The sequence below is a fragment of the Phyllostomus hastatus genome, unplaced genomic scaffold (assembly GCF_019186645.2).
Source record: "Phyllostomus hastatus isolate PE091 unplaced genomic scaffold, TTU_PhHast_1.1 phas_contig_34, whole genome shotgun sequence".
Lineage (NCBI taxonomy): Eukaryota > Metazoa > Chordata > Mammalia > Chiroptera > Phyllostomidae > Phyllostomus > Phyllostomus hastatus.
The window spans coordinates 53,885,550-53,897,211 of record NW_025333857.1 but is presented as its reverse complement, the minus strand read 5'-3'; the positions used below and the strand labels follow the sequence as shown (position 1 = coordinate 53,897,211).

At 34.8% G+C, this 11,662-nt stretch overlaps 1 pseudogene; it reads right to left on the bottom strand.

Moving 5' to 3' along the window:
- Window positions 1-3,195: 3,195 nt before the first annotated feature.
- Window positions 3,196-4,161, bottom strand: LOC123819609 (annotated as a pseudogene).
- Window positions 4,162-11,662: the final 7,501 nt, after the last annotated feature.

Below are 11,662 nucleotides of genomic sequence, written 5' to 3'. Positions count from 1 at the left end.
ATGTTAATATACAGTATTCAGTCATATTTTATTTCTTAGCAGGGTTGATATTGAAAATATCTTTTATAAAGACTATATCACATTTATCATCCAATCAGCATGACTACTCACTATCAACAACAGGCATTGTGGTACTAATGGGTATGAGGTCAGGTCTAGATTTATGAGATTTTAATTTTTTTTGTAATTTTTCTCTGATGTATAAAGCAAAGCTGAAATTTACCTGGCATATATCACTATAGCCACACTGGTTATTTATGGCAGGCATTCATTCTGATTTATTGGATTATTTGTCATAGAAATTGCTAGATATTTTGAATATGGTTACTCATTAGTTATTTAGAAGAGTTACCTTAGGTTATGGAGTTTTTAAAATTAGTTACTTGTTAATCAATTGGAAGAATATGGACTGTTTAATATAATTTTTAAAATTTGCTGATTCATGCTTTCAGTCTAAAAAAGGATTAATTTTTGTACATGTTTTATATGTGCCTTAGAAGAGTATATAATGTGTATTCTATAATAGTTAAGTTGTTATACTTGTTCATTATTTTGTTCAAGTGAATTCCTTCCCATGTCCTGCTTGTGACTTCAGCTATTTCTGTAATTTTGGAACTAGGTTTTATATTATATAAAGTTGGGCCAATGTTAGCTACTTGAACAGTTATCATGAGGATCCAATAATATGAGCTTGATAAATTATTTTGGAAACTACATGTACCCTTCTGAAGTTTTCTCATTCATTTATTTACTTACCTATGAATTAATTTAACATATTTATAGAAATAGCATACTTTGTGCCAGGGCTAGAACTTAGGTAGGTGCTAGGTATGCATTAATAAAAGAAAAGAGTTATGGTTATGTTTGTGTCAAGGTCCTAAGTTTGTCCCTTCTCACTCCTATTTCAGGGTCTGGTATAATTACTCAATATTTTCCTTTCATTGGACTATATGACTATTATCATGTTATTTTAGTATACACTAAAGAAGCTTTCATTATCTACTTTTAGACACAAGAAAGCAACAGCTGAAGAACTACAAATATCTTCCCACTACCTTTTGTTATTTAGTTGTGTATGAAAACGATAATCGAAATGAAATCTGTTGCTTATACTCTATCTAATTCACTGTACTTCTGAAGCAGAGAATTGCATATGTTATTGCTTTGAAAGATCTTCAAGACAGGCTACAGACTTCACAGGCCTTTTCATTTCAGAAGAAAGAGCTGAGAAACACATACAAACTTCTGAAGAGGTGGCAGTGGTAGCTGCTGGCTCTATGTTATAGAAAAGAAAAAATGAAAACTAAAACCAGAACTGTAAGCCATGAAGGAGCTGCCATTGTCATGGTGAAGGGTCATATGTGACATGATGCTGACAGGAACAAGAAGTGCATAGGGAGGTCCCTTATCTTCATCCAACAAGAGAGAGAATGGAAGCATTCTCTCTCTTGTAACTGTTTTGGAAGAATTTAACAGATGCTAGCTAGCAAAGGAGCAATGTGGTTTTCAGGGTGCCAATCCTAACTCACAAAGCAGAGCGTAGAAAAGTGGATTTGAAGCTGAGGTATAGTAGTTTAATCCTATCAAAATTACTTCATAAGGAGTGAGGATGATAGTCTTGTGCCTACTCAAAGCTCTATGGCCCAGTATAGTACACCCAACAACAACAATAAGAAAACAGTCAATGTTTATTGGACATTTAGTGATTTAGGCACTTTTTAGTGCTATGCATGAATTAACTTATTCAGTCTTATGAAGAAACAATAATTACCTGCTGACAAGAAAGGAAGATTTTATGGGCTTACTTTCACAATTTAGAAGTAGCTATAGTCTTTTATTTTAGATTTATGTTCTAAATTTAAACTCTTGTAGATTCCCCAAAGGGCTAGATGTGACTCAGTTCCTTTAATGGCCATGGGACTTCCAGAACCCTATAGCCTTCAGTTTACTGAACAACTTGACTCTTTGTCCTTTGCCACTTCTACTCCTCTTATCACAGTTTTTGTCAGTTACCAGTTCTGTCTAGCTCTCCTGCTGTTTAGGAATGGTGTGATTCGATGCAGACTAGGAAAGAAGTCTTCATTACAGCCCAGTTTCTTTCAAGAATCCAAGAAGAGTTCTGTGGCACCATGTCACCTCTATTTTATGAGGTTAAAACTTATAGTGCATTACTAAGGGACACTTTCAGCTATCTTAGTCTCATTGTGTATCAAATCCAGAAAAGTTATAACAGCTACAAATAAAACCTGTTCTTCTATATCACATAATACATATTGTATAAGGGAGGTAGCAGTTTAACTATTCAGGGTGTCATGTGCCAGAATGCCAATACAGGTAAATTAGATACTATTACACTGGATCAATTTTTTAAAAAGATTTTATTAATGTATTTTTAGACAAAGAGTAAGGGAGGGAGAAAGAGAGGGAGAGAAATATCAATGTGTGGTTGCACTTGTGTGCTCCCTACTGTGGAACTGGCCTGCAACCCAGGCCTGTGTCCTGATTGGGAACTGAACCAGTGACGCTTTGGTTCTCAGACCAACACTCAATCCACTGAGCCACACCAGCCAGGGTGGATCAAATATTTTTGGATAAACTTTTTTAACTTCAGTTATGACAGATATATATTTCTAGTTTTATACATGATATAATTGGTTTATTCATTGTAAAATATATATTGAGCATCTGTAAGATGTCATGTTCTATTCTAGGCCTTTGGGTTGTTACAGGGTAATAAAGAGACAAGTCCCCACTCTCATAGAGTTTATATTTGTGGTGGACACAAATAGTAAATAAATGAACAAATTAAAAGTAAGTATGTAATATATCATATGTTGATTAACGATCACTTTGAGTAAGTGACAAATAATGCACTTATTTTAGGTTACTGAGTTCTTTTTAGAACACCTTTTGCCTTTATTATTTTCTGAAGGTTTGAGAATGATTATGTTTTGCTGGGCCTTCCCAAGAGACTTTCAACATTTTGCATTCCATAAACTGTTTTATAAAACCAAAAGTGTGTTTTATTTCTGCACCTAGAACAAAACCTAATAGTAACAACTGCAGCCGAAATATTCTATAATATGGTTTTGAATGGGACAGTGAATTTGTTTTCACATAGTAAATTTCTCTACTTGAATTTTGTGTCTGCTGCAGTTTTGAATGGTGAGTCACACAGGGTAAATCAGAATTCATTCATGTCCCATCAGAGAAGTTTTTCCTGCCCAGCAAGTTCTTCACAGCAGCTTTTACATCCTTGTTCCGCAGACTGTAGATGAGAGGATTGAGTGCAGGGGTTACCACTCCATAGAAGAGGGAGATGAGGGCCTCAATGATGTCTTGATTATCTGTGCCAACAGACCTGGACGACTTGGGCTTTGAGTACATGAAGAAAACTGTTCCATAGAATATAGTCACCACTGTCAAGTGGGCTGAGCAGTTGGAGAAGGCCTTACGTTTTCCTTCAGTGGAAGGGATCCTCAGAATAGTAGCAACAATGAAAGTGTAAGAGATAGAAATTACTAGCAATGGAATAACCAGAAACATCAGATTTGATACTGCCATGCTGATCACATTGATTGAAATATCAGCACAGGCGAGTTTTAGGATAGCCAGAATTTCACAGACAAAAATGGTTAATGACATTGTTAGCGCAGAATGGTAACTGCATTGCGAGAGATGTCTGTACCACTGAATTGACAAGCCCAGAGACCCAGGACCCAGCTGCCATGAGCGTGTAGACAGCTTTGGTCATGATGACAGGGTATCTCAGTGGGTAGCAGATGGCCACATAGCGGTCAAGTGCCATCATGCCTAGAAGCACACATTCTGTGGCCCCCATTGCAAAGGAGAGAAACATTTGCACCATGCACCCAGAGAAGGGAACACTGTTCCTTACTGTCAGAAAGGTGTTAAGAATTAGTGGGACAGAAGAGCTTGTGTAGCAAATGTCCAGAAAGGAAAGATTACAGAGGAAGAAATACATGGGGGTGTGCAAGTGGGAATCATAGATGATTACTGAGATAAGGACACCATTTCCCAGAAGGGATCATCAGGTACATCCACAAAACTAGCACAAAGAAAAGCTGTCTGGAGCTTTGGGTGGGAAGAAAGTCCAACCAGGACAAATTCTGTCACTATGGAATCATTGGTCCTTCCCATATTTCATACACTCTTTTTCCATCGGCACTCTGTGGATGATAGAATAGAAATTCATTCAAACAGTGGAGGTAAGAGCTCCTCTCTAAGAATCATATTCTATGCTACTGTACTGTTGTATTTGGATGCAACAATATAACTCTGGGACAAATTTCACATTGGAAACCCATGTCACTAGAGCAAGAATTTTAATCTGATTTTCTTGGGGCTAAGAGAAAAACACATTTGATTATGGGCTATTTGGATCCCAAACTAGTTTATTGCCATTTTAGTGGTTCTGCCTCTTAATGCATTGACCACAAATCAGTGTCCTATAGCAAGGATGCAGCAGACAGATGTGCTTTGTTTAGCAGTGATTGGTGCACTGTGCTTTAAATTTAAATTAAAGGTCAGCATTGTATGAGCAGGAGATATGGTATAAAATCTGTGTTTTTAGCTTATCTTTGAACAAATTATAGTTATTGGAAACATTGGATCCATTTCTATCACTGAGTTCTGTTACAGCTGACCCATTGGATTTGAAGTATGTTCTCTGTTCTACCAGGATACCCTCCTCTGTCTGTTGTCTGTGTACTACTGGAGATGAATACTAACATGTTATTGCCAGTTGGTCCCAATAACAATTAGTAGCTGTCAGAATCCTGTGTGTATTTGAATGCTTGGCCCCTGGCTGCCAGGCTGACTTATCCACTAGGCACAGTAGGCCTCCCATACTGTTAGGAGACTATGACAATGTTTTGATTTCTTTTAAAACTGAATAAAATGATGAATTTTAAGGTTTTAATAGATACTATAGTTATCTTCATGCCAATGCAGATATAACATGTAATATTATTGTATGCAGGAAAGGGCCTGTAATGGCCAAGTTCTGAAGCCCATCAAAATCATATAATGCAGTCCTGTATAGTTGAGTCTCATTTTAGAGCTCAGTATGGTGTGCTGGTGATACAAGTAGTCATTACATATATGCAAACTGTCTCACTGAGGACAGTGGGCTTATAGAAAGGACCTGTATTTATATGATTCTAGTATCTACCTCAATTTGATGAGGCACTTTCTGTTCAATGACTGTGTTTAATAGAAATGAAGTAAAAGTATTTACAAAGTCAATTTTTATCACTAACACACAGATACAATGTTGTGTATTGTAGCCTCCCACCCTAACTTGTTTCTTTTTGCCTGATGCAAGAACTATCACTTAGGGATCAACTGTAATTAACACTGCCTTTGCTAAAAATGTGTATGTGTAAAACATTAAACTAGTGACATGCAACCATTATTTCTTAGCAAACAAAATTTAAATGGAAGTATAATACATAAAACAAACAAAAAGAATTTTTCTAAAGTTCTACTGTTTTGTAGGAAAAAGAAAAAAAGGCACTATTTTCTGTACCTCATTCATTCTTCCACTCTTGATTTTGTTTCTAAAGGGCATGGTTTGAAACCATGCCCTTGCATTTGTAACCAATGCAAAGAGTAGGGAGTAATATCAATAATCTGCACTTTAATAATTGTATTATCAAATACAATAGTAATATATATTGATTACTCCATGCCAGGTACATTTGTAAATGCTTTTATTCATAACAATCTAAGGAAGTAAGAACTATTATTCTATGCATATGAACCACTCTTATTAGCCTTCCTTAAACATTTGGTAAACATCATCAGTAAATTGTAATGTGAACAGAATAAAGAAGGTTAAAAGTAATTATGATATGCAAGAAAAAATTTGGTAAAGGTCAGTTAATCATTTTCTTACAAACCATGTGAAGTTCAGAAACAGAAGGCAACTTCCTAATCTTAAAAGGAAACTATATACCAAAAGCCTATAGAAAATTACTATTCAGTAACAATCGAAAGAGTTTATACATTGTCACTAAGATCTTTAGTAAGGATGTCCACTCCTACAGCTACTATTTCACATAAACTTGGTAGTCCTGTTTAAAAGCATATAGGAAATGGCAGAAGTAACAATAAAAAGTGACTAAAAATATGTAAGATCTAGTGAGAAAAAATTAGTAAGACTTTTGAATGTAAGCTCAATGAGAAATCAGTAGTTATCTTTATAATAGCAATAAATGATTAGCAAACATAATGAATATTAATATAATAAAAAATTATGAAGCATATGGGTTTTATTTTAACTTAGCTTGCACAAGGTATTTACAGAAATTGTTTAAAATTGTAATAGACTATGAGTAATTCAAAAGGTACATGTTAATAAAGGGGATAAAATATAAGGATAAAAATAAAATGTATGCCATTTTCCCCAAATTGCTCTATATATTAAATTAAATACATTCAAAATTTTGGCTGGATTTATTTTGAGGAATATGAGTACTCATTTTAACATTCATATGGAAGAATAAAAGTACACAATTTGCACAATCAAACTATAAGAGAAAAAAAGGGGAGCATTCATATTTGAAACACACTGTGAAGTCCCAGTTATAAAATATTATAGCCCTGGCTGGGTAGCTCAGGTGGCTAGAGCATCATCCTGTGCACCAGAGGGTTGTGGGTGCAATGCCCAGTTGGGATGCATATGGGAGACAACCGATTGATGTTTCTCTGTCACATGGATGTTTCTCCATCTCTCTCTGTCTCTGTCTCTCTCTCCTGCTGTGTGTAAAAACTCAATAAATATATCCTTGGATGAGAATTGAAAAATATTACCACAAAGGCTCAGAGACATTAAAATGCAGTCTGGTGGAAAAGAAAAGATATCTCAGATACAGACACGTGTGTGTATGGAAATATGAGATATTATAAAACTGTCACCCCAAAGCAATGGGGAAGTAACAGCATAGTAGATCATGGTAGGAAAATGCTCATTATATGAAAAAAGATAAGATGAGATCCTTAGATTATTGTACAAAAAAGTATAAACCAGATGGACTAACATTTACATGTAAAGAAAAAGATAGTATAAAATTAATAAAAGACAGTACAGAAAATCTTGTGAACTTATAGCAGAGGAAACAACCTTATAAAACTCCAAGATTGCTCTACCCAGCAAAGCTTTCATTTAGAATGGAAGGGCAGATAAAGTGCTTCTCAGATAAGGTCAAGTTGAAGGAATTCATCATCACCAAGTCCTTATTTTATGAAACATTAAAGGGACTTATCTAAGAAAAAGAAGATAAAAAACATATATAGTAAAATGACAGAAAACTCACAATTATTAATAACCACACCTAAAACAAAAACAAAAACAAACTAAGCAAACAACTAGAACAGGAACAGAATGACAGAAATGGAGATCACATGGAGGGTTAGCAAGAGGGGAGTGGGAGGAGGAGAGAGGGGGAAAAGGTATGGAGAATAAGTAACATAGATGGTAGGTAGAACATAGACAAGGGGAGGGAAAGAATATTGTGGGAAATGTAGAAGCTAAAGAACTTATGACACATGGACATGAACTAAAGGGGGAGAATGTGGGTGGGAGGGGGTGTGCAGGGTGGAAGGGAATGAAGGGGAGGATGTAGGATAACTGTAATAGCATAATCAATAAAATATATTTAAAAAATTGAAAAAAATTCCAGTTAATAATTTGAAAACAACAACAACAACAACATAAAGCTTTAAACCAATAGAAAGTTAGAAAGGATAGAAATCCCTGATTCACAGAAAGTTTTTTCTAACTGGCTGACAAGTGTATGGAAAAATTCTCACAGAAAATCTGAAAATGCTCACTAAATGATAAAAAAAGCCATGATGTATCATTAATTTTTAAAAGTAGATGATACCAAATGTTGGCAAGCATGTGGGAAGGTAGATTCTGGTGGGAGTGAACACTGGTATGCTGGAAAACTCTCTGGCTGTATTTAAAGTTGCATGAGTCCAGTGATTTCAGTCATGAGAATATGTCCTTGATAATTTCTTACCCATGACTACAAAGGGAATAGCCTAAGGATGCTCATTATTGCATTGCTTGTGGCAAAAAATGATTGGAGGAAACCTGGATGTCCATCATCAAAGGAATGGGCCCTCTACATGTGAGCATGCATTATAGAACAATTTGCAGAAGTGAGAAGCAAATGAAGTAGATGTTTATACAACAGTGTAAATAGATCATTGAAAAAGTATTTTAAAAAGGAATGTACATTGTGGTTTTTTAGCATAATAAAGTGTACATATAAATTTAAAATACATAAAATGTGCTGTTCACATAAGTAACCCCCTTCATTTGGCCTAGATTTCCCCTTTTGATGAGAATGCTGCATCCAGGTCTTGCAGAGCAAGAAAAAATGGACTGATCAGAGGAGTTCAGTGACTGCTCCCCCACTGACCTTTCTGTTTCTCATGTAAAACATGACACACTGCTTCACAGTAGTATTTGCAAGCTGGTGTGAATCCACTCCTGTGAACGAGGTTCAGCCTCTTCTCATTTTAATTATATTTGAAACTCAACAATTATTTTGAATAGAACTAGCCCTAGCAACTGCTGAGTATGATTAAAAAAAAAAAAAAGGAAGATAACCCATAGATTCTTTGAGCCTTTGTGGTTTTCTAAGTGTTTCTTTACCTTTTGAGCTCCAGAAACATCCTCCAAGACAGCAGCCATTAGTACAGCAAGACATTTTAAGATCTTTTTGAAGTGAGCCAGGGAGGGGCCCAATATTTGCAGCAAGCTAAAGTTAGAACTGTCAACATGGAGGATTCAAAACTTTCCAAAACTCCAGGGAGAATACAGTTAGATCCAATTATATCCTATAATTGGTGTATTCCTGTTGCATTGCAACCTAAATAAGAAATTTATATCACTGTCTACATCACCACAGTATTTGAAGAATTAATAATTTAAACAGAAAAACTCTTTAATAAGCATTGTTTTTTCTTTTCTGAAATTGTATGAAATCATCTCATGATTAATAGCATATATTGCCTTCATTGGTATAGTATTTTCAAATATCAACAGTTCTCAGAATACTACCATGAGTTAGTACAATTTTCCTGTTTTATAGATATAGAGCCTGAGACTCTGAAAGTTGAGATATTTTGCTGAATGCTGTGCAGCCAGTAGAAGAGGTGGTAAAAAAGATCTCAAATCCAGCTTTTATGACTATTGCTACTGCAGTCTACTTGCAGCCCTGCCCCGTGGCTCACCAATGAGAACCTGCAATGAAAATTAGCTTTTTGAGTATTGCATCCCCACTCTGCAATGAGTGCAGGAAAAGTTAGGTTAGAAGATTTTAATAATTTAAACTGACAACTAAATATCAATAAAAAGTTAAAACTAAGCTTCCTTTTCCTTCTAGATACAAATAAAAGTTAAAGCATGTGGAACAGAATGTAAACTTTTATCAAAAACAGATTCTGTTTGTCTTGGGTTATAAAGGTCTGTATTCATACTCAACTTTTGCCCCAGAAGTGAATCCCCCTTTCTGAATACTTTCCTGTTAAAGCTTTTTCAGACAGCCATATTATTTTAAATTAGTCATTTCTCTTTAATCTTTTACATATTTCTTTAGTTCACTCTAAATGCTATGTTATGCTGTTCAGGTATCTGTAATAATGGTACTTAATAACAGACAATACCAGCCAAGTGGGGCAAAGGGGTATTTTTAATAAGCTTTACATGCATTTAATTTATATAATCCTTATTACAATTTTATGAGAGATATGCTATTATTATCTTTGTTTTAAATATTGAGTAACGGAGGAACAAAAAGATTATTTATTGCCTGTGAAAGTTATGTGCAATGAGTTTCCCCTAAGGGGCTGACACCTACTTAAGGCAGAAAACTTTCTGCTTTTCTGTACCCCAGCCAACATCTCAACTCATGCCTTGAGCATGGTGGACACTCAGAATATCTCCTTGTGGGCAGACGGGCAGCTTTACCATCCACGTTTGGTTTCACAGAGGTGCTCTATGTTTTCTGTACTGTGAAATTACATGTTGCCTTAGTGTTTATAATTTTTGTCTGCAATGGTACTTTTCACCAAAGACCACTGGAAAAATAAAGAGCCCTGAAGGGAGGCAGAGCTTGATTTCTCTTTTGCTCACTTCTTTTTCCCTTGCTTCCATCAGAAAAAGTTGGAATATATGTTTTATGTGTTATTCTGGGTTTTCTTATTGACATATAATTTGTTGATATGATACGAGTATAAATTACAATATGAATGCCACCATCGTATTAGCTAACACTTCTATCACATCACATAATTATCATTTCTTGTGGTGACAACATTTAAGATCTGTTCTCTTATTAACTTTCAAGTATATAACACAGTATTGTTAACTATAATCACAATGCTCTACACTGGATCTTCAGAAATTAGTCAGCTTCTAACTGCAAGTGTGTATGTTCTTTTTAACCAACACCTTCCCAGCTCCCCCACTCCACAGCCACTGGTAACTATCATTGTACTCTCTGTTTGCATGAATTTGGCCTTTTTAGATTTTACATATAAGTGACATGCACTATTTGTCTTTCTCTGTCTGAGATATCTCAATTACTATCATGCCCTTAAGGTCTATTCATGTTGTCTCAAATGGCAGGATTTCCGTCTTTATTATGGTTGAGTAATATTCCATTGTGTATGTGTGTATGTATATTATATTATTATATTATATTATATTATATTAATTATATTATTATCTTCATTCATTGATGGACACTTAGGTTGTTTCCATATCTGGGCTAATATGAATAAGGCTGTAATGAACTTGAAAAATCAGATATCTTTTTGAGATCCTGTTTTCATTTTCTTTGAATATATACCCATGAGTGGGATTGCTAGATCACACATTATATTTAAATTTTTGAGGAACCTCCATTCTATTTTCCTGTTGGCTGAAGCAATTTACATCCCCACCAACCGTGTACAAGTTTTCCCTTTTCTCCACATACTCACTAACACTTATCTCTGCCTTTCTGATGATAGCCTTTTAATAGATGTGAGGTACTATCACATCATGGTTTAGATTTGCATTTTCTGATGATTAGTTATGGTGAACAACTTTTCATGTACCTATTAGCCATCCGTATGATTTCTTTGAAAAAGGTCCGTTCATTTTTGCTGCCCATTTTAAAATCTTATTGTTTGTTTTTTGTTACTAAGTTGTATGACTTCATATATTTTGGATATCAACCTTTTATCTGACATATAGTGTGCATATATTTTCTCCCATTACACAGCTTTCCTTTCAATTTTGTTGATTATTTCAATTGCTACGCAGAAGCTTTTTAGTTTGATGTAATTGGACTTGAGTTTTGCTTTTGTTGTTTGTGCTTTTGGTGTCTTATCCAAACCATAGTTTTCAAGTCCATTCTCAAAGAATTTTATTTTATGTTTCCTTCTAGGAGTTAATGACTTCCTTGATCTTTTCTATTACTTTTATGGTCTCTATTGCATTGATTTCCTCTTTAATTTTTGTTATTTCTTTTCTACTGATAACTTTAGGCTTAGTTTGTTATTCTTTTTCTAGAACTTTGAGGTATAAAGTGAGGTTATTTAAAAATTTTCTTATTAATGTATGCTTTTATCACTACAA